We start from the raw sequence: 24,069 nt of genomic DNA on the forward strand, positions 1-24,069 counted from the left end.
GATTTTTTTTGTTTTAGGCTTACTTTAGTAATTTCTTGGACGGCTACTTTTTACTACTTTTCACACCAAACACGTTTTGAGCATCAGGCTTCGAACTTGAAACGTCAGACGTGTTTTTCAGGCGTGTAACACGTTTGGTGTGAACTCACCATTACTTCAGCAGAAATAAGTTGAAGTAGTGCTACTCTTGATGAGTGTAATTTTTGGATTCTTTACCCCTGTCTGCTAACTACCTATGAGCCCCATTTAAGTTATTTTGTCATCTTAGTTTATTTTAAGTCCTCTATTGGCACAAGTACACACAATAATATTTGGCTAACTGAAAATGTAAAATATTTCCTGCACGTCTTCCCCTCCTTCATTCTCTTCCAATTTTCTATCCGATCTGCAAATAAGCGCCACTAGCGCCAGAAAAACCTAAAAATAAATAAAATAACAACTCACATGAATTGCCTGCTGCCTGCTGTGTCATTTAAAATCAGATTTTTTTTCTCTTTAGCATGGCAGGGTCGAAGGAAGAAAACAACCACGTCCACATCAGATGTAAATTCAGATTGCACGAAAAACTGAATCTTTTCATTGGTTGTTTGGGTTTAAAAAAACACAGAGGAAGACAGGAAATGTATAAAGATCCCAAACAAATTACTTTTTGCTACGGTTTCTGTGTGTTATGTGGGTCTGACAGCTTGTCCACACGTGGCCACACACACACACACACACACACACACACACACACATCACATCACAGTAATGCAGCGTTCAGATGAGATAGGCTGTGCCGGGTGAGCCTCCAGACTCAAACACCATATTAGATCTGGTTGGCTGATCTTCCTTACCAATTTACTGGACACCTCTCCGTCCCTCATCCCCCTCTCCCTGCCTCTGTCCGAGCAACTTCAGAAATGTTTACCCTTTCATCCCTTTTCTTTTGTCCCACAAGTTCCCCCCCACAAAAGTTGGCTTCGGCCAGGCGGATATTTAGTTTCTTGGAGAAATCAGCAACAAGGAGGCTGTACGAAGACTTATTCCCCAAAATGAACCAGTAAAATTTTATTCAAAAGGCTGTTCATTCCATAAACGAATAGCTCCAATTGCATCAAAGAAAAGTAATATTTTAATAGTAAATATGGAATTGCATGTAATTTGATGTCGTTTTGAGTTTAGTGCATCTCAAAATGAATAGCATGATTGTTAGCAATAAGGTTAAATGCCTAGTAATCCATTTGAGTGATAGCTACTTATATTACTTATATCAGTGGTGTCAAACTCAGGTTCATTTTGTCACATCAAAAATCTAAATGTTCTTAAAGGGCCGGTTGAGCTAGAATGTATTAATAAAACTCATTAAACTGTTAAAATATGAATAAGTTGTTGTCCCTCCAGGATTTTGATTGTTTTTCTTTTTCTTCTTTTTTTTTTGCAATCCAAGTCACAGATTTTTCTGTGCTAATTTAGAAATATTTGCAAGGAACGTTTACGATATTTGAGCTAATGCATGATGTTAAATGCGATTTTAAACCCAGTGTTTTTGACCAATTTTGAGAGAAATTTGCAGTAAAATCGGAGAAAATGTGGGAAGCTGTTTATTTTGTGTGAATTTTGGAGGTTTGTGAACAACTGGAGGGATTCATTGATGTAGTTTGGAGTCTAGAGGGCCACATAAAAAGCTACGGATAAAAAGCCAGATTTGGCCCTTGACTTTGACACATGTGACTTACAGTATATGAACAACGTGAGAAAATGACTGATCAAAATATCTTTTTGCCACCTCTTAGGTGACATGTAAATAAGTATCGGCAAATATTCATTTTGACCTTTATAATTCTATACCTGAAATGGTTTTGGTACAGTCCTGTCTTTCTGTCTCGCATGCCAAACCGCCTGGTTTATTTCAATAACGTTGCTGTCGAGATGTAAGTGTAAGTGATCTGACGTGTTGCAGATGCAACATTTTAGCCTGAAGTGCTGCTAAAGCGCATAAACAAGTTCAAAAGCGCAGCGCAGCTCCATCAGCAGCCTTCAGACGTTTCCCCCCCGGGGGAATTCAGCAGAGCATAAACGCTTTTATTGTTGGTGAAAAACCAACAAATCTGTGACATCAGAGCTTAGAGCCAGAAATCAAGAGTGCAAAGTAACTGAAAAGAGAACTATTCATCATAAAGGAAATCCAAAGTAAGTTACAAATAACGATAATGGTCAAGTTTGTTTTTTTTTCTTTTCTGTTTTGTAATTCCAGTTAAAAGGAACTAAAGACGTACTCGGCCACGCTTTTACAAATCACTGAGCGGTCAAAATATTGTCTCATGTCTTTCTTTTCGGGGCAATTTACTTGGTCACAGCTTAAAAAATAAATTGAGCCATGTCTGTGCGTTTGAACAAAAGGTGGCAGGCGCATGATGGTCAGTGAAAATTAGTGTGTGATTTTGTAATTTATGTTTAAAAAATGGGTATGACTTGTTGAAGAAAAATAATTCCCTACGCTGAACTATAATTTTAGTAAATATCCGACCAGCGACGGATATTTACTAAGGTTTGAAGAACAGCAAAAGGTTTTGAAGAACATAAGACAGGTTCAGACTGTGACTTGGCTGTGCTGTTACTGCCAATCATAAGTTGGGTTGATCTGATTTGCTCCGGTTGTATTAGTAGGGACAGCTGTGTATTCATTTTTTAAAGGGGGGACATTATGTCAAATCAACTTTGGAGCTTTGTATCATATAATTATGTCATTCCCTCATCAAATACATACGTGGAGTGTTGCTTTCATACTTTTGTGTATGTTTGAGAAATCATTGGATCTCCAGTGGTGCCTAGATGCTTGCCCATACTAAGTTTAAATTTCTTTTAGGGTATGTTTCATATATACAGCATTTTTATAACATTCTTGATTGTGCTATAAAATGACATCATGTGACTGGAAAATACAAAATATTCTCCGTTAATGTGTGTCTGGAGTAGGGCTGAGTTTTATGTCTCAGACAGGCGAATGATGATTCTAAATAACATGTTATTATAATATTTCATGTTAAGTCTTCAATAGTGAACTGTTTTCTGTAAAGTCTTGTAATTCAGTGCATTTTTCTAAAACATTTGCAGTTCAGTGAAAGTAAGGGCTGCTTCAATATGTAGATTTATTTCATTGAGGCTTGCGCTCAAAGCCGTTATCAGTTTCATCGTCCTCCGTTGATGTTTCTAACCGCAAGAAAAAGTTAAGAAAAAGTTAAGAAAAAGTTGCCCGTTTTTGGACGTTTAGCCGCGTCCGTTCCTGGAGCTTTCCTCTTTTAAACCCAAGCCTTCTCCAGGCCGCTTCTGTTCTTTCTACTTTCCGTCTTTTAAACACTGACTGCACTGACTGTGTTACGCCAGGCAAAAGCAAAACAAACAGCCAACATGGCCGTTTCAACAGAAAATCTGCTTCCCCAAGCTGACAACGGAATTACACACATCGATTACAGATGATCATTTTAACTGATTTTAAGTTAAAATGTCCTGCCATAAGTAACTTTTTACGAAGCTAATTCTTGTATGAAAGAGTGCAACACAACTCTGATCAATTTTCCAATTTGCAACAAGAACGTGAATGAAACTGAGTACAAGACATTCTCCTGGCTTTTTGTCCAAAGTTGAACAAAACAGAGAAGAAAAATGAGTACAGAGCACAAGAATATGTTCAATGATGACAACCTGATGAGAGGGAAGAAGTTATTTGACCAATCAGGCTGGAATAAAGGAAAAGAATAAGAGGAAATCAGAGCACTTTTTGCTGAAATGTGGCTTAATGAGTGAATGAATCACCAACCAGCCAGAGTAAAAAAGGTAAATTATAGAAAATACATATATCAGGTCAGAAGAGAAAAAAGAGAAAATTTCAATGCTTTTTAAAATGAAAGACTAACCGTAGAAGCTGTGGTTTAAGTAAAAATGGTAAAAATAGAAAGAGCAAAAAGAGAATGCAAAGTGAGAAAATCAAGCCTGTAATAAAAAACAATTATGAAAAAACTAAAATAAAACAAACATAAAAATGTAAAGGAGAAAGTAAATTCTAAAGTTTTATCATTGAGTTTGTGTTTAATTATCTGCATGACATTTTTTGTTCAATGTTTAATTTAAATCATGTTTAAAGTTTCAGTTTTGTCTGAAGCCCTTTTTGATTTTTATAAAGGCAAAAGTGCTACATGGCTAAAATTTACATACATATAAGTATAATTTACTTATTGTTGTCACGGGATTTGGATGAATGGGCCGGTGGATCATCACATGTCCACAGAAATGTAACAAAAATTGTAAAAAAAAAAAAAAAAGAAAATTAAAAGAAAATTCAAGTCAAGCAGATAGGGCTCCAAAAAAATTACAAAGCAAAAAGCAAGTAATCCCAACATTAAAACTAAGATGCAGGTGAAGAAAAGGGGAATGCTGGAGGGAGGGAGAATCCTGGACACAGGAAAAAATATTTATGTCAAATAAGTTCAATTAAAAGACAAAATGCTGTGGTGACTGTGGAAGAAACAAACTCCGTGAGTAAATATACGCTTTGTGTCACGAGGAGGCATTAAAGAGATTAGACTGAGGCTTGTTTAGTGCTGCGGCTCCAACCCACTGGGACTATTTTATTGGCTGCTGTGTCATGATTCTGGCATGAAAGCAATTTTGAGTGTTGCCTCTGACAACATCGATAAGCCAAATAAACGTACAAGTGGACATGCTCCGAGAGAGGAAGGGGCGAGAAGAAGTGACAATGGAGGGATGTGGGGATATACTGCTGTAAAAAAAAAAATACAAAGATAGAGATGGGGACTTTTTTAACAAAAGAAAAGAGAAAAAGATATTCTGAAATCAACCAAATTCGTCATGGTTTGAAGGCAAAACTGAGATTTAAAAATTTGCAAACCATAAAATGGCTGCCGATGTTCATGTGCTCATGAATGCGTTCCAAGAGTTGCAGTTATAGACAACCAACATCTGTTAATACACACTTAGCAGATGCTGGTTAAGTGTGTATTGTGCAGTGTGTGTGTATTGGGACAAAATGGGTCAGATTCTTAGCGCTCTACCGTCTCAGGATGGAGTACATCGCATTTCCCATCCACATCAAAGAGCCAATGCTCATCAAACTCAAGACGTTTAAAAACCATGACACTGTGGACATTTTTCAAATAGTAACCAGCTTCAGCTTCTATAACCTGGCATGTATTGTAAGGTGAGAACGCATCCGTTTTGTAGGTAATTATGTCTTCTTTAACAACAATTATGAACAACAGATGAATAATGGGAAGCATCGTTTAAGAGGTATAATTTCTTGTCATTAAATTGACTTAGAATTTAAAGAGATCCACAAACACTGAAAACACCAAGCAAACTAACACCAAATCCCCTCAACAAGTGAATTTGTTGTTTACGCACCAATGAATCACACGCTATGAGCAACGCTTATAATCAGATCATCTAAAACCTTGTGGGTTATAAACGACTAAATCTGCGTCAAATACGATGAAGGAAGCAGACGAGACAGAAGCCTGTTGAACGCGGACAGAGTGAAGACATCAAAGGACAGTAAAATGAAAGCTGGTGCAAGGGTAGAGAAAAAAACCCCCAGAAAGAACAGAGATGTGGATGAAATGTCGATGAGGAGAGAAGGTTAACTTTTAGTTTGTGGGGCCAAAGCTCTGTACAAAGGAGCCATGTGTTGCTGCTTTGCTAAAAAGACAAAAACTCTTCTATGTATGCTCCCATGGGATGCCAGAGAAAGGTCATAGTGATTCTGACCTGTTGGTTATTTTTCTGATCACTCAGAGTCAGATGAAGCACTAGGTGGTCGCTACATCCGTCTGATACTAATGCTGTTTTTAATTGCATGATATCAGTAACAAATGTTTTGACCTGGAGTATGAAGTGATGAAAACTTTTCATTACAAAGATATTGCAAAAAGATGACCTCACCGGGTCCAAAAGGACCCACTTACGCATCAGAGGGTTGATAGAGGAGCCATGTTGTGATGACTTCCAGAAGGCAGTTTCAGAAAATACAGGAGCGTCTTAAAGAGACAGAGGCTCAATCTTGTAGTCAAGTTTCTTTTAAGTCATGTTTGATATGTGTAGCATTTTTATAATAACTGACACTAACATAGTTACTTGATTGTGCAATAAAGTGGCTCTGTATGCCTGAAAAATACATCATACTGCCACTTAAAAATGAAATTGATCCTGTTAATCTTGTTAGTAGCATCATTTATGGCATTGTTAGCAGCATTACAACTGACTAATTTGAGAAAATGTATGATATATTGAAAATTTCTAAAGTAAAGTTCATTTGTTAATTAGCCAAAACTGCTAATTTCAAAGTAGATCAACTAGTCTATTCTCTATTAGCGGTTATAATCCATCCAGAGTCTTTTGATTCCTGGCGTTTCAAAAGTGATCTTCTTCAGCATGCACTAAAATCAACTCTTCCATCTCCCTGACGCTTTTCATCCACATCCATAGTTACTCCATCTTCCACTCTAATTTTTCTCGTCATGTTTTCCCTTCTTTTTTTTCACCCCTCCTTTCCGTCTCCCTCTATAACAGTGTCAACCCTTTAATAATATACAAGCCCCTTGTCTTTCCTGGCAGCGGTGGCAAGATTCTTTGCAGGATTCAATCATGGCCCCCCCCGCTAATGAGATTAGCATGGCTAATGCACATGGCTCTTCCTCACTACATTACCGCTGGCGCGCGGCTGGTGTTCCACATTGCGGTAGAGTTGCGCTGACACAACGGCTGATTTCCAGGCGACTGAACTAAGTCAAGCCTGTGGTTTGACTCGGTCTCGTCAGGAGGGATTCAAGGAGGGAAACTCCCAGGTAACGCAAGCGAGTCGAGTCTTTGACGAAATAAGGCCTCGGACGAGTCATTTCATACATGCGCATGGGAGGTCTGCAAGGGGAGGGCTTGGCATCGTCTCACAGCTTTCCACTGTGTTTGAGGAGCTTTAGGAGAACCTGGCACTCCGAACAGGCAGAATGGAGAGGGAGAATATGGATGAAGAGATGATGAAGCAGATTAGCTTAGCATCCTGGGGTTTCATTGTTTAGCCCTACGCTAATCACAGTCCAAACATGTTTACCAAAAGCTAGTCATCGAGGAACATAACATTGTTTTATTTTGAGTATGACTTAACTGAAGCAGCAGGTAGGATATAAATGATAAATTGCCATCGTTAGTAATTGTAGATGGATGCAAAAGTCTACCCAATACACACAGCTCTCACACACACACACACACACCCACACACACACACACATTCTAAAACAATGATTTAGGAAAACTACAGAAAGCCAAAAGGCACAAGAATCTAATTACTTGTGTCATTGGTTAAATGGATAGTCTGCTTGTATTTCAGTGGTGACAGACCTTCACTACTTTCATTCTAATTCAAATTTGATTATTTTTCAAAATGCTAATGAACTGAAGTTCAGTAATAGATCCCAGACAAAGCAACATGGACTTAGAATTTAGTTTTGTGATAAAAAATTTTGTTTTGTGGTAAAAGACTATTTATTACTTCTTTTTTTAAGGGAACTGTATGGTACAACATTCATAGCGCCACAAACACAAACATGGTTCTTGGAAAACATTCCCATTTGAAATATTCTTATTTTGGATGCCACTTACTTAAAGAAGTGTGATCTAACCTGAACTCAGTGACTGTATTTAACCATATGTTCAAATTTCTCCTTACTATTAAAAATAGCCAGCAGACTCAAACAAAACTACATTCAATCCACTAAAAGTGTATCAGTGCATCTCACCAAAACCAGAGATTAGAGGACAAGGAGGTTGTCCTGCTGAAACCAAACAGGTACAGCTCAGAAATATATTTGTCTTTCCTAGATGACAACAGATTTAATCATCTTCCATTGCAATGTTTTCAAACTTCACCATGACATGAGGCTGAACACACAGATCCACTTCCACAGAGCAGACTTGTTCAGAAAAGTTCCTGCAGAACATTTTCTTCTTTAAGGCATCACTGGCAACAGTTGCCTTGCTTCACCAGCTACACAAGTTGGGCCGGGATTGGTCAGAACCCGCCTTCCCCCGAGACGCAAAAAAAGTGTTATTGTGCTTATTGTGTTATATTTCACGGTGCAGCGCAGCTGAATGCCACCATTTGTTCTTGCTGTGCGGGGAAAAAAGCTTCAGTGCAGGAACCTTCACCAGAAACATGGAGACCCGTCAAGCTTCGTCAAGAACAAGACTGAGCAACAAACTCCATGTCTCCCCGCTGGTTGAAATGACAGATTCTCATATTGGAACTAAATGTACAAATGGAGGAACTCACCTCTACTTGAGCTGGAGTTAATTCAGAACATGCAGAGATGGAGACGTCCTATCCGCTCCGAGAACACCGCCTCCTGGTTACAGTCTTCTAACTTCTTCGGTAAAGTGAAACTCTTTCAGACTCTGAATGCTGGGTAATATTTTACCCCTCCCAAAGAGTCTAATTATATCTAGAGGTCCATGTCCAATTTGATCCGGTTCCTGTGTCCGAGGAGCTTCGGTAGCAACACTTCCCCTGGACAAAAACGAGAGAAAAGAGAGAGAAGAAAATGTAAGTAGGTTTTTTATTGTTTTGTTTTATTTGTTTATTTATTTTACATATTTACAGAAAATGAAACTCCAAAGGAAAACCAAGTGAGTATTGATTAATTGTACATCTTTGTAGAAATTATCTCTGGCTCAATATTGCTAAGTATCTACAGCTATGAGTGGACGTTTATCGTATCGTTTGTCATTTATCGTGATAAATTCCTCTGATTTAGCGATAAATGTCAATTAAATATGTTTTTAAAAACCCAAAACAGTTTGCATTGTCGCGATTGCTAGTTTGATCATTTTCTCCACCATTTGTTCCATGACAGTATCAACGAATATCAACACATTTGAACATATGATTAAATGCAGTGACTGTGTGCAGCTTAGTGACAGAGATCACACTTATTTATGTGACTGGTGTCCTAAAAAAAAGCGTATTTGTTATGCTTTTATCGTTACCGTGACAGTACTACAAAATATCATAACATTCTAAGTCCATGTCACCGGCCCCGTTTATGGCTTATTTCCATTCCAGTTCAAAGCTGAAATGCGTCTCATTAAGTGTGCAGCGAATGTCTCTGTGTGGTGCCAGGAAAACAGTGCGGACCAGCTTCAGCTTTGAGAATAGTTCACAGCAGGAATGGTTCATGATTGTTGACAAGTGAGGTCATTTATTATTTATTCACTCATTTGCTTAGATATGACATTCAAACTGGAAGGGAAAAAAAGTTCATAAATTATAAGGAATGAGGGAAGCATCTGTTTACAGTAATGGAAGAGTTTCGCACAAACGTGGAAAATATTCACAGCTTGTAGCAGCTTGTTTGCTAACAAATGTTGCAAAAAAAAAAATGTAGTAATGTTAATGATAAAAAAAAGAGTGTTTTATATGAATTCTGAAAACACACACCAGAACTGAGCAAATAAAAATAATTAGTATTATTCAATAGAATTTCAATACTGCATAAATGTGGGTATTTACTATACCTGCTTTAATTATTACGACAAAGTTAACACCATATATTGTTACTCTTAATATATAATCTTTTATACCAGATTTATACAAATCTTACATCGACAGGTCTGAGAAAACGAGCTGAAATTCTGCCAGAGACGCTCTCTAGCTCCGTAGTGTCTAAAGTGAAGCCATCTGCAGCCCTTAAATTGATTTGCAGCAAATGACTGTAATTAAAAAAAATGTTCCAAATCAATTTGACGTAAATGGAAACTTACATGGAGCTAAATAAATGGAAACTTTTAAATCCTGCCTAAAGCAAAATGCTCCACTAACGAATTGAAGTCGGTTCGCCTTTGGTTGACCATTTTTTAATTGTATAGAGAGAGTAGAACCACAAACAGGCTGAATTCAGCCGAGTTTAATGGAGGTAAAAAGGTTTTTCGGAAGGTTTGTTTGGACTCGGAGCATTAGGACACAATCTGAACTGGATATCAAAGTAAATCTGTCCAAAGAAATGTTTTCGTATCACCATTTTAGACTTTTTTACAGTTAATATGACACAACGTGTTTTCTACATTTTTGTGAAAACGTTACTTTCTTAAAAGATGTGATCTTGGAACAAACATCTGAAGGCTTTCTCGACTCAACAGCTTTAAAAGAAAAAAGAAAATAGATTTCCCAACCCGGCCTGGGATTGTACAGTAATCAACAGAAGTGAGCCAATACTTAGCCTCTATCTAATACTTGCATTTCCTTGTTATGAACAGTTGTGAACTGCACTCAAGTGCATTAAAGCTATTAAAATCAACATTATGATTATATTAGCCTGACATTTCTGTAGCTCTGAACGCAGCAAAGAAAACAACCTTAGTTCATTCTGTACATTGTGTCGTGTATCAAAAGAATAAACGGCAGAAAATCTTCATTAAGCGGTTCTTAAATCAAAAATATCAAACGCGTGTGGTTAAGTGTAAAGAGATGAGTCGACCAACAGTCAACATAATACCAGAACATGCGAGGGGGCATGGGAAACTTAAATGTCACAGCACATTAATGCAGGTCACCATCGACTTTCATAACCTGTGAGTTAGAGGATGGAGCTGGTGCAGGTGCTGGAGAGACATTAAGTAGAAGGAACCAAGATGAGTATTTTTATCTCCATCGGCCTGCGAGGCCTTTGGCGTTAAGCAAAGGTTAGAAGATAGGGGGACAGAAAATAAAGAAGAAAAGCAAGTTAGATTGAATGTTAAGGAAGATGGCTGACTGTAATTCAATAGGATAGCAGACCAGAGAACATGTGGAGAACATGGGGGAATTTTTCAGTCATACTTTGAGAGCACACATTTTCAGTCTGAAAGCAGGATTTTATGTCTTTTGTTCTTAAAACTTAATACTCGTGCTTACATTTTCATTTTGAAAGCCTCACTTCATGTCTTTCTTCTTAAAACTTGTAATGTTTGTACTCAAACCTTTCTCCTCGCGCTCAGAACTTGTCTCCACTTGCAAAACTCTCTGCTCGCTTACGAAACATTTTCTGCTTGCTTTTGGAGCAAAAATGCACCGTTGCTTGGCAACCACTCAAGCAACGAGAGGTTACCAACGAGAGAATGAGAGTGTTGAACTGGGTGTGTTTGTTTCCTGTAAGCAAAAGTATTAAAGATTTTGAGAACAAAAAACATGAAGTCCTGCTTTCAGACTGAACATGTGTGCTCTTGAATTATGGCAGGAAACGTCCCCCATATGTAGAGGGATAAATATAAGTGCTAGAAGAAGAGCAGAAGGAAGAAGATGGCAGTTTGGACATTTATTGGAAACCAAAAAATAAAAATAAAAAGTGTTTTTAGAAGCTCACAATTACACCTGGTCATTATCCACACTAAATACAGCTGTGGAAATAAGCATCAGACAGGTCAATGTTTGTCCTCAGTAAATATGTTTGTAATTGAGCTATTGACATGAAATTCACACCAAATGTTAACAACACAAGTAATCCACATAAAGAATAAACAAACCGTCTGTGAACTAGGTTATGTGTAATAAAGTGGAAGTACACAGGCGGTGAGAAGAGAAGCATATGGTGATAGGTAAAAATAAAGAAAAATTTCATAACCTTTGTAAACTTGTTTTTCCAAACCTACTGATGGCAATGAACAGCATCAGAACCATAATGCAGAATAAAAAAACAACAACATTAATTCACCGTAAATCAGCAAAGAGCATCTGTTCCTTGCAAAACTTGTGATAAATGAGTTAAAAATAATACAATAATCAGAAGAGCTTTCCAAGACCTAAGACCTGGAATTAGCATAAGCATAAAGCAATTTGACATTGTGAAAACAAATGCGCCTAATGGAAACACGGCACTTTTGAAAATAAAAACTAAATTTGTTTTTAATAAAACGCTTTGGTGCTGGGATGAGGTGGCTTTTTTGGCCGTATCAAAGTTTGTGTATTTCACAAAACTGCAACAGAAGCGCTATTTTTTCGCATCACACAAGTCACGTGATCAACAACCGGAAGAAGACGACAGGAAGTAGTTGGTCGGATGGTTTTCAGTAACTTACTGCGTAAACAAACTTCTTTGCCAAAACGCAGCAATTGCAAAATTGTGTGTTTTTGACATTAGCAGAAGACTTTCCATTACAAAGTTTTGCGCACATTTGTAATGGAAACACAGTTGATGAGAAATACGCTCAATTGGAATGGTGTTTAAATTCAAAACTCCATTGAAGAAGAAAAAGCACGTGGAAATTCAGTTAAAGTTTGTGAGGAACACAATATAGTCCTTAAAGCCTACTGAGAGTATATTTGCTCAAATTATACTTTAACTTTTAAAAATCACTACACATTATGTTTGGAGAAGTGGCACTACACATTGTTCTAAAAACACCATGGCAACGGTGATGTCAGCAGGTCATTTTGTTGGGTTATCTTTGAGCATAAGGAACATGACTGAAGGAAACAAAAGAAGGAAGAGTTTTATCAGAACATCCATAATGAAACTCTAAAGATGAAACTTGCCTGGATTTGTCCTGCCAGACAGTAAAGTGATCAAACACACAGAGAAGGAAGATTTCAGCTGGTTTCAGAAAATAAAACAGAACTGCTAGAGTCAACCAGTCAGTCACCACATCAGTTTCTGTGTGAACTGAGGATCAAAGTTCATAAAGAAAGTCCTCAGAAGCTTCAATTCAAAGATGTTTTGTGGACGAATGGGTCAAACTAAAATCTGTGAAATGCATTAAAATCTGTGAAATGCATTAATTACATTTCAGAAAGTGTGTTTTATTGTTCAATCATTTAATGTACTGTCTAAATAATAGATTAACGTCTTTTGATTTCTGTGAGTTGAGTTGTTACCAATACCTGTTGGAAATCTCATCGTGAAATTAATGTCAGCGTTGACGTATTCAACGCTTTTTTGGGATTTTTGTTTTTTCTGTGTAAAGTGAAATAGCTATAAATGGGATTTAGCAAAGGTGACAGAAGCGTATTAACACAAGCCCTTTTTTTCCCCTCTTATCTCTGACTGAGGAAGGGAGGAAAAACAAACAGAAAAGATTCTGGCTCGAATTCAGACAAGAACAAATGTGTCAAAATAAACTTTTGATCCACAGCAATGCCCAACAGTGAGCTTTAGGCTATTTTGTTTTGGGGAAATGGAAAAAGAGAGGAAGGGAACACGGTGCATTACTGCACAGGACGACAGATGGCTGGATTGGCAGATGCAGAAATAGGAGAAAAGAGGAAAAAATGCAAACGCAACAATACATTTGAATTAATTCAAGGAATATTTGTCTTGCACTTTGTTGTGAGCTGGATCAGAGTAAGAGGCTTATGGGGGCTGTGTTTTGTTTTTTTCTTACTTATCAATTTTCATTTATCTTTTATCAATAATGCTACTTTATACAATTCCCTAATATAAGATCAGATTTGTTGCATTTTGGTGGAACCCATTTTATAGCACAATCAAGTATCTATGTTACCTTCAGTTGTTATGGAAATGCTATATGTATCATTCAGGTGTTTTGTACAGCCAGATGGTTGCCATGGGAGATTAAAGGATTTCTCAAACATGCATGACAGAGTCAAAGCAACACTCCAGGTCTGTTTTTGATGAGGGAAAAACATTATAACATGATGTCGATTCTACATGATACTGCCCCTTCAAGGTTCTTTTCTTCTGTGTGTACTGTGATGCTAACCAGTGCTACTTATGAGCTTGTCAAACATATAAATAGAAGCCAAAGATATAACTGTTTAACGCAGCACTTTAACTATTTGATTGGACTTGAATTCTGTTCAACGAGCCTCTGACCTGTAACGTCACCAACCATGCTGACCACCGTGTCAAGTATGAAAACTGACGAGAAATGATTTTATTTACTCTCCATAGAGTTCGCCAACAGTAAAAATGTCACCCGGTCTTACAGCAGACAGCCAGCCGCTACAGCAGACAGCAAGCCGAGGCTGCAGGAGAAAAAGACGCCTGCTGCCATGCAAACATACAGTCTGTGCTCATACATGTCAGTAGACGGAGGGTCTGTAAGAAGAAGAAAAAAGAGTGTGGGCTTTGAAGGAGAGAGAACATAAAATAGATTTACATAGAGTGGGGGTTTGAGTAGATGGCTGCATGTTTCTCATCAGCTGTCAGTGGAATCCATTTGCTCTATTGCTTTCCTTTTTTCACCCTCACCTTCTCCCCACAGCATGCTGGAGCCCGGATAACGTCCGTTTAGTGAGGGACGCAAGCATGGAGAAAATCTTCACATTCGTGTTTGTTTTGCTCATTCTGTCCAATTCTTTTTTCATTTCTCATCTGAAATCCAATATTTTCTAAATTATTAGTAGCTGAGTGAAAAAAATACATAAAAATTAATGCTGCAGCTATAATGTGTTTTGGTGATTCAGCTGTCTGCATTTTTTATTTTTTTTTTAAATATGAGTGGGTGAGCAGATGACATTTGGATGACTGCCACACAGTCAGAACACATTGCTTCTGTCAGTATTAATGGGGTAGATTTCTTTTTTTATTTTAACACTCTAGGAATTTTGAAGTGTTTTACCGTCTCATAACCGGACTGGTCGAAACCAGTTCAGCCCGACTGTCAAAGAGATTTTAAAGTATATATAAATCCGAGGTATGTCTCTAATTGCAAGATTGTTGCCATTTTCTGTGAACCAAAAAATATATATAAATAAAAGTTCATTAGCAAACCAAATAGGCTGTAAAAAATAAATTACCTCTTTATTTTCTAAATATTACAATGCACTGTGAGCAAATATTAGAATGTGAGCCACACCGTGAATAAAAGTTGAATATGACAAGACTCAAGCTACATGTTAAAAATTGATTTTTTTGTTTTCTCTACATCTATAAATAGTTTTAAACTAGTTTATAACCACTTAACTGCCACCCTTAAACACTTTCTATGTTTTTAGTGGTGAAATTCAACTGCAGGGTACAAAAGATTAGAGGAAACAAAAATTCTCCTGAAAATCTAAAAGTACCAGATTGATATTTCAGATTTCCATTTTCATTCAAATTATCCTTTCATCTGCACAGTGTCATTGTGTAACAGCTAAAAGTTTTTGTTTTTTTTAAAGTCACTACAGTGGATCATTGAAAAGTAGGAAAAAAATACAATGCCACCTTCCGTGAGAAACTGGTAAAAATCCAAATATTCAAATATTTTAGAAAAAAAATCAGCAAACGGACAAATTTTTCATAAATGTTCTCAATTTCTAAAGAGAAATCCACAAGTTTCACCACAAATAGGCAGTAATGTTTATTATGTACTAATACAGTATGTATAAAACTAAAACTAAATTAAAGCCTTTACATTGAGTAGATTCTACTATGACTACATTCAAAAATAATTATTGTTTAACAAAATCAATGACTAATTTTCTGTAAGATAATTCTGACTAAAGTACTTTCTGTTATGAACCGCTAATAAATAATTATAACTCAGTGCAACTAACTTCTTGTTTCCCTGGGCCTTTAAGGGGAGGGATTACTAATGTCAGAGAGGGTAGGAGCTTCTTAAAGAGACAGAGGCTAATTTCAATGTATCACATACAGCAATGATGAAAGATCAAATTTCATTTTTGATATACACAGCACTTTCATAACAACTAAAGGTAACGTAGTTACTTGGAAAATAGACAACGCCCGCCCTTCATCATCAAACAATATCTCAAACAGGAATCAAAGTGATACAGGTAGAAAAAGGACAAAATGACAACAAGAAAATATGAGCAGATTGGGAGGAGGGAGAGAGAAGAAGAAAAAAATAAGACATTAAGTTGGCGGAGGACGGCGAAGGTGAACAATGAGAGATGAGCAGCTATTTGGGTAAACTTGCATAAAACAAATGACTCAATGGTTTAAGAAGAAGGATATAAAGCTGCCAACGCACATCTAATGTTCACCAAAAGCTACGCGTAGTGGGAAGATGAGATGAAAGGAACAACAACAACAAAAAAACAGAGATTTTATTCTCAGCTTGTTTGGTAATATGGAAGGAGTTTGCGACATAATATAAGAGATGAGATAGGTTACTTTTTCTTCATAACTTGCACATCTCTGCTGTTTCTTGATGGGTTTTTTTTCCCTTCTCCTCAGAAAACGTGGTGTTGGAGCTTGTGCCCGGATAGTGAAGGTCGTTAGCCCTTTGTTAGCCCTCAACACAGATGTCCGGAGTTTAGATTCCCAACCCTGCGACCTTTGCTGCATCTCTTATCCTTTCCCTCTCTCTCTTGTCCGAAACGCGGTGACTAAAGGTCACTAGTACCAAAGAAATCTCAAAAAGGTGAAGGCGCTTCAGCAAAGAAAAACAAAGTACCGCAAAAATTCCTCTATTCCAATTTCCTGCCCTTTGTAGAAAACACTTCTCATTTATCAAATCATGGCACTACCCAAAATTACAAACTGTGATTCACTGTTGATTACATTCTGCAGTGTGCAGATAAAAACAAGATTTAAAAAGATTGTTTTGACATGAAGGTAAGCTCCTTGATCTAAAACAGTCATCTAAAAATGTATGTAGCAATGACATGGTGAGCACATTCTGCTTGGTTTTAAATTCTCTCTCAACTTTAGAGAGACCTTCTCTTCCTGAAAACAAAAACAAACCAGGTTTTGTCTGCTCAACTGGTTTGACAGATTGCTGGCTTTTCTGTCTGAAAGCAGAATGGTAATATTACTACATGCCTTGCATTGCGTGAATGATGGATATGTAAAAAAAAAAGCACAAAAATCACACTGAAAATGGCAACAAATAGACCAGTTTTTCTCAATTATTAACGCAAGTTTTCAAAAGAGCAAACGTGCAAATGATTATGTGCATATTTAGACTTGGTAAAAGCACACGCAGCGTCATTGCGACCCCATCAGACCGCACAGGCAGAGTAAAAAACTCCTGGGGTCTAAATGAGCCGGTCTCTTAATACCATAAGAGAGTTAAATACAAGGATAAAGTTGTAATTTCATAAAACTCCACACCAAAATGAGAAATGCTGAACATCTTATGAATTCATAGTTAGTATCGGTTTTACAAATAGGCATATGCTTAACCTTTTAACAAATCAGAATGAAATTATTATCAGACACAGGACTTTGAAACAACTGACCACCGTCCATTTCAAAGAAAGAACTTGCTGAGCTGGTCACATCAGATTTTTATAACTCTATCAAAGCTTTTTTTTTTTTTTTAATAAAGTGACGTTTTTCCTTATAATTTTACAATTTTCTACAGGTAGTAATGTGTCTTTATTCTGCCAATGTCTTTATTCTGGTAATGACTTTATTATCGTAATATTATGACTTTAGTCTTGTTTTTTAAAAATAATTCTCTTTATCTGGTCCTAGTACTCCATCATACTCGTTTTACTAACCTCTGCCGCTGATATGTTTGCGCTTGAATCCTCCATTGTCAGCTCCGTTTACACCAGCATGTTGGCTGCTTCTTCTACTGACTTAAACAGGCAGCCTTTTGATTAATTTGAACACTGCTGCCACCTAGTGACCAGAGGCTTGTTTATCAGTCAAGTGCTGTTCTAAAAGGGCTGGATACAAGTTCAGAGAAAACTCAAATTCAGGTTTGGCTGCTTTATCTCAAAATTTCCCGGGTGAACTCAAGTTCTTATGTTTTTACTTTTCTGTTTTCGGTTGTTTATTGCAAAAACACTGTACTGGAATCATGACTGGAAATCCTCGGTTGCCGAAAATGGATAATATTCACTGAAGTTTAAAAATGACCATTGGGTGGATTTACATTTGCTTACTTTTGTGGACATCCAGGTTACTGTTTGTGAATGTTTAGCAAAGAAACACTTCAGAAACTCGCTTCAGCGGGAGGAAAGCAAATACATGTGGCCTTTTGTTTTCTCTTTGCCTGCCACCACTCAGCTTTGAAAAAGATGAAACTCACAGAACATGGATAAAAGAAGAATGAGGCCAAATGGTTTATCAATATCAACAGTGGGAGCGCAAACTACAACGAATTGAACTGAATGGCCATCACGGTTCTGTCTATCTTTACACAGCATTTGCTTTGCTCCCTCATTAATAAGGCTAATATGGATAAATGAGTTTTTGTGTCTCTTGTTTTTTTGTTGTTTTGGTCTCATAAATCACCATGGCGCAGTTCTCATTCTAATTAGGGTTGTCTGGGTTGGGAGTTGGCACGGGAACCCCACGCAACAGGCCAAAGTGTCAGTGGGGGACGGAAAATGGTGGGCGATCACAAAACAAACACCATAGAGAAAGAAAAAAGAACAACGGGAAACAAATCTAAACAGAGTCAAAAAGCATATGGCGGCGCTCGCTGTGCGGCGCAGGTGGGACACATGACCGACTCCGCAAACAAAAACAAACAAGTTTTATGACCTCATCTGTTATTGTCAGACAATACGATAAGCAGAAAAAGGTTAATCTTGTATCTTATCACTTTCATCCTTTTTATTCCTATAGGTTCACAACGCTTTATTTGCATGAACGTTATTTTTTTTTGTTCCTTTTTTAAAAGCCTTCTTGTTTTCAGAGAGTGCAAAGCCCATTTTATACCTGTTTTATCATTTATCTAGCTGGCCTGCATTTAATGGGATTGATCAACCAATTGGCATGCTTCCTTGGGAGCCGGTCTTTCTAATTGGTGACATGTGGAAAATGAGCTGATACCAATTAGGTCAAAATCAGTCAACATGATGGGCTGTAAACAGGGCAGAGAGAGGAATACCTAAATAAGCATTTCAAAGGTGCAACTGTGTGTTTGACATTTATTAATTTGACTTAGTCACTGAGATGATACAGGGTGACTTCATTATACTGTCCGCTGCAGTATCACTCGCCATTGAAATTATCCAGAAAGTTGTTTTAGTTGGTTGCTGTGACAACTGACATGGTTGTCAGGATAAACAAAACCATAACTCTGATATTGTAATTCCTTCATGCTGCTTGTATTAGATACTTCACCGAAGGAAGTGACAACTTTTAAAAACCTGTTTCTCCCTGGAGGTACCTGTGATAATAGGTGGCTAGAGTCCTGCCAAATATTTTTTTTAACACAACTTTGAAAATAATCTCAAAATAGCGACACCCTGCTGCAGTTTATTGCCACCTGCCAGACTATGTGTTTAGCTCTACAGATCTGAAAAACAAAACAACTTTTAATTGGATTTTCCCTGGTATTCCAGGTATTACAAAAAAACGTAGTATCTGTCATATGATTTTTTTTGGTGATAATTTTACACCAGTGGAAGCAGATTCAAACGAAATCTCTGAGGTGTTTTTCTTGATAGAAATATTGACATCCTATGCTTCTAAATTTTTGGAACCATAGAGAGATACTCCATTCTAAAACTAATTTATTCTTTACTTTTTTTTAAAAAAATCATTAGAACAGATAACTTAGTTGAAGGTGCTGTCAGGAAGCTATCATAAAAGAAATTAAATAAAGTATTCAACCTCCTGGATATTTTTACCCTCATTTTTGCATCAACAAATCAATCATAATCAACAAATTGACAAATGAATTGCAAAACAATATTCTTTAATGTCAAAGTGAAAACTGACATTTACAAAATAACAAGGATAAAAAAAGTTAGATGAAAAATAAGTGACTTAATAAATATTAACATCTTTTAAAGTGACTGGACTAATTTAACAGAGGTCCAGTCAACTAGTTGTCTCACTATGAGGGGAGTGGGGGATTACATGAGTGCAGTGAGAACGTCTCAATGATTGTTGTATAAAAACATATGTGTCATTAATTTGTTAATTAATTATTATTCCTGCCTACAATTACAGCGTGAAAACAAAAGAACTCTCCTTTCAAATTAGAGAAGATATTATCAAAAAGTATAGGTCAGGGGATGGATATAGAAAAGAAAATTCTATGGTGTTGAACACCCCCAAATTTCAACAAATTTTGTTGATGGTGACTTTTTTGTAAAAGCCATACAAAGGTCAAATCATCCAATAGCATGAATACTACTGTATTTACAGTCACCGTATATCAACCCAAAAGCTTATCTGAAGATGTTAGATGGTTTTATACATCTCCTGTTCAGACTCTGATTTAGAAAAAATGTTATTGACATTCACCTGACTTGCATTTCTGTGACTTTGTTTGCTTCAGGTTTTTATCAGCTTAAGGTAGCTGATGTAATTTGAATGCATAACCAATAATGGGAAAATTCACAGAGCCTAATTTCAGCTAAAAAGGCACAGAGGATTTGAACCCAGACTGGCCTGACTGTGAGTCAAGTACTCTATGCTAATGTACTGTGCATATGGCGCTCCCTAAAAGTAAATAAACCTTCAACACATGGCTGAACCACTCATTCTTGTTTTTGTAACAGAGCTGGCCTTAAACAATGTGGTGACCACAGTGGGGACAGTCGCCTGCGAACACAGGTGTTATAAATATTAAATGACAGACATTTCCGCACCACGTTCTGCATCAATATAATCCGGAATCCTAACTGAACATTATTGTTTGTTCGACAATACAATTCCAACAATGAGTTGGAAAATCTATTTTAACTCGTTTAAAAAAAGACTCTGTTCCTTAAAGCAAAAATACGGTGAAAAATTAACTTTAAAAAAAAATTCTGATAGATTTTCATCACTGGTCTTGATCCAGATATAAAACGCCATGGTAAAAGTTAATAATAAAGCAAATTTTTATGCAAGTTTGATTATTAAAACCTGTGCATTATCAATGCATTTTTCACCATTCATCCTCCCTCGTACATCAACACGGCATCGCATGTCAGAGTGCGTTGTTTCTTTGTATTGATCACAACGCTGATCTTTTGCTCTGCAGAGTTCGCTTTAACAAGCTGGTTAAACACCATGGTCACCCACCAAGCATGAAAACACATACTGGAGTTATTACAAAGACTGAAACTTCACCATTTATTCCTAATCGCATTCCAAACTATCAGCCTTCAGACTTTATGCCATGATGAGCCATAAAGGTTTAGACCCATCTCTCGTACTTTTCTTGCACCGTCATCTACCGTGTGATATTTTTGTCCTGTCCTTGCATATGGCAGAACCTGCGTCCTTTTCTGTCTCCACATAAATCAAAAGTGACAAAGATAAAAACACCTAAACGCAGTCACACCTGGCCTACTTGGAGAGAGGAGGGGACAGTCTAAAGTCTGGCTAGCATAGGCTCATTTATTTTGTGTGTATGTCTGTTTCATTATTTCACCACATGACTCTGCATAACTTGCACTCGTTATGGGTTCCTATAAAAGAAAGTGATGGCTAAATATAAATGTATGTTTTTGAGTCCTTTTGTGTGTTCCATGCAGCAACACAAAAAACCTAATTTACTTACTTGTCATTGAAGCGATTCAGTCAGTTAATTTCAATCAACTATTCTCTATTTTTTCAGTGTAATATTGATGAGATTTGCATGTCTGTACGAAAAAGCAGAACATGGACAGGCTCTAATGTCGTAAGCTTGCACTTTAAAAATGTGAACACAAACGTATGTCAGCATGAGTTCTGGGGCCATGCACTTAAAAAAACAACAAAACCCCCCCCGAATCCTGACTGCTGAACATGAAGCAGCAAGGAACACTTTAAATTGGGTTTCCAAGACATACTGGAAGCTGTGCTCTTGCTATGCACAGTGTAATGATTCAGAGAAAGCTCTGAGTATACAATGAGTGGGCTGAAAGTGAGAGGAATGTGGATTTATGAAAAAACAGAAACAATTTTTGAAAAACTGGATTAAAAATTGAAAAGACCCACATTATCCTTTTAAATTGATCTACTTGTGATATTTATCAGGAAATACTTTATGGTTAACACTGCCTGGCTGAAAGAGAGAGCTACCACTTGAATTTAAATGTGCAAATAAGTATGAGCTGCCTATTGGACAATTACTGCGCTGTCTACAGTCTACCGCCTGGTAACAAGTCATTTAACACCAGCTGATGCAATTACTAGCGTCTAATTTCTTAAATAACCACGTGGAAAGAAATCTTGGGCTTGTAAAAACATGTTAGTCTGTTTAAGGAAATCCTAATCATTGGCATGCATAAAACCGAGAAAACATCTAAAGAGATTGAAGAAACGACTGAAACTGAGTTGAAAACTCTCCAATGCAGATAAAAACTGACAGGACTGTGGGGAACCATCGTCTCTGAGGAAAAAATGTAGTTAAAAAAACCCCTGAATGACTGTGATCGGTGGTGATCATCTAAAACATTTGGTGACATCAATTTGAAGTAAAACAACAGCAGAACTCAGGACTATGTTTAACAGTGAAATTAAAAACAAAGGGAACCCAAAGGATTGGGACAAAACAGATGTGTAGTCGTAAGAAAACCACTAACCAGAGGAAAAAGGCTACAATTTGGAAGTGAGCATAAACATTGGACTCTAGTGGTGTTCTCATACCTGACAGTCTGGTAAACTCGGTTAGATTGTGGGCCAAAATTGTAAAATTTGCAACATTTTCAGCTGGTGCGTTTCGCTTTCACATTGTACTGTGTCAACTGATCCAAACTAATTGAAAAATCTGTAAAAGGAACTGCTGAAGGAAATGACAAAAACCTCAGAAGAAGACAATGAGGGCAACGTTTTTCTTCACATAGTGGAAACAAAACTGTAGCAGGATCAGATTTTAGCAGTTTTAGGATTTCTCTTTTAGGTAAAAGACCAAGTGCCATTTCTCTCGCCAACGCTATTGACTCCTGTATTTGGTTTGGTTGTATTTACCCAGAATTCCCTGCATTGTAGTTCGCTTCCTGCTTTTGGAACGATTTTCAGTCCGCTTGGCGTTCACATGTACATTTGAACCTCATTAGAGTTCACTTTAATCGAACCAAAACCGAGGTTTTTAGGTGGACCAGAATTAGTGTTTTGGTCCACGTGAGAGTTTGACTACACATTCACACCTCCCCAAATGAACTGGACTTTCAATGCAAATGCACCGCAGTTCAATTAAAGCGGATTAAACAGGGCTGGTGTGAATGCACCCTAAGACAAGGTAAGAAGGTCATGCGGTCTGATGAGTCCAGATTTACCCTCTTTCAGAGAGAATGGTACATCGGGGCAAGAAGAGAGGCAGATAAAGTGATGAACCAATCATGCCTAGTGTCTGCAGTACCAGGATGTGGAGCCAGTGCTGTGCTCTGGGGTTGCTGCATATTGAATGACCAGGTTATCCTATCAATGGATTGTTTCTGATCAGTCTGTAATCTGTTATGCCATTTCTCGCCACAAGCCAAAGCAGGACCAAGGTGCCTTTTACCCGTCTGTTTGTGAAATTACCAATGCAGTGGTGGTGGTGTTAAGTCAGCCCACCTATTATACCTCAGACTCACCAATGGAGGTAGCTCCAGGTCCAACATTATTCAACTTCTGTAGGGGTGAGCCGATGCAGTGATAATGTATGGCGTCTCAGACCAGCCAACAGCAAGAATTATGGATGTAAACAAGACTTGAGATATTGAGATTGAGCAAAGCAAAACTCCAGGTGGGTGTTTGATGAGGAAATGACATTATAACATGATATAAAGCTACACTTAGCTGATTGTGATCTACACTAGAGTTTAGATCAGCCCTAAAAAAATCCATCCCGAGCCAATAGACATTGTGTCCAAGTCCAATCCAACCCGACTAATTCATTTTAATTATAGGCCCAAACCCAACACACCTGTAAACCAGACATTTTGTTTTATTGTCATTTTACTGCTTTTGTTTTCAGACCACCATTTATGTGTAACCTCTCCCGTTTTTAGTTTTTGTTTAGCGTCTTCCAGCTCCATTTTGTCGCTTGTTGTAACCGCAGGGTAAGTCAAAGGGAAATCCTCTGGGATGTGTGACTGATGGGAGTGGAGCAGGGCAGAGCTGCATACACATCAACTTCTACACCCTACTTTCTTTATTTCCTCAACTTGTTAAGCACCAACTCCTCTGTCTAGAGTATAATAAGTAGATTAACATCTTTATATCGTACATTCTTGTTTGGTTTTCTCTGTTGGACTTGGGCCACAGAAGCCCGAGT

General features: G+C 37.4%; 1 protein-coding gene across 1 annotated transcript in view; it reads right to left on the reverse strand.

The window, feature by feature from the left end:
- Positions 1 to 24,069, reverse strand: part of LOC114145557 (protein phosphatase 1 regulatory subunit 29-like) — a 201,414-nt gene that overhangs the window by 117,904 nt on the left and 59,441 nt on the right. Inside the window, exon 2 of the mRNA XM_028019184.1 lies at positions 8,321 to 8,554. The gene's annotated coding sequence lies outside the window, so the exon portion shown is untranslated. The remainder of the gene's footprint in view (positions 1 to 8,320; positions 8,555 to 24,069) is intronic.

The sequence above is a fragment of the Xiphophorus couchianus genome, chromosome 5, assembly GCF_001444195.1.
Source record: "Xiphophorus couchianus chromosome 5, X_couchianus-1.0, whole genome shotgun sequence".
Taxonomy (NCBI): Eukaryota; Metazoa; Chordata; class Actinopteri; order Cyprinodontiformes; family Poeciliidae; genus Xiphophorus; species Xiphophorus couchianus.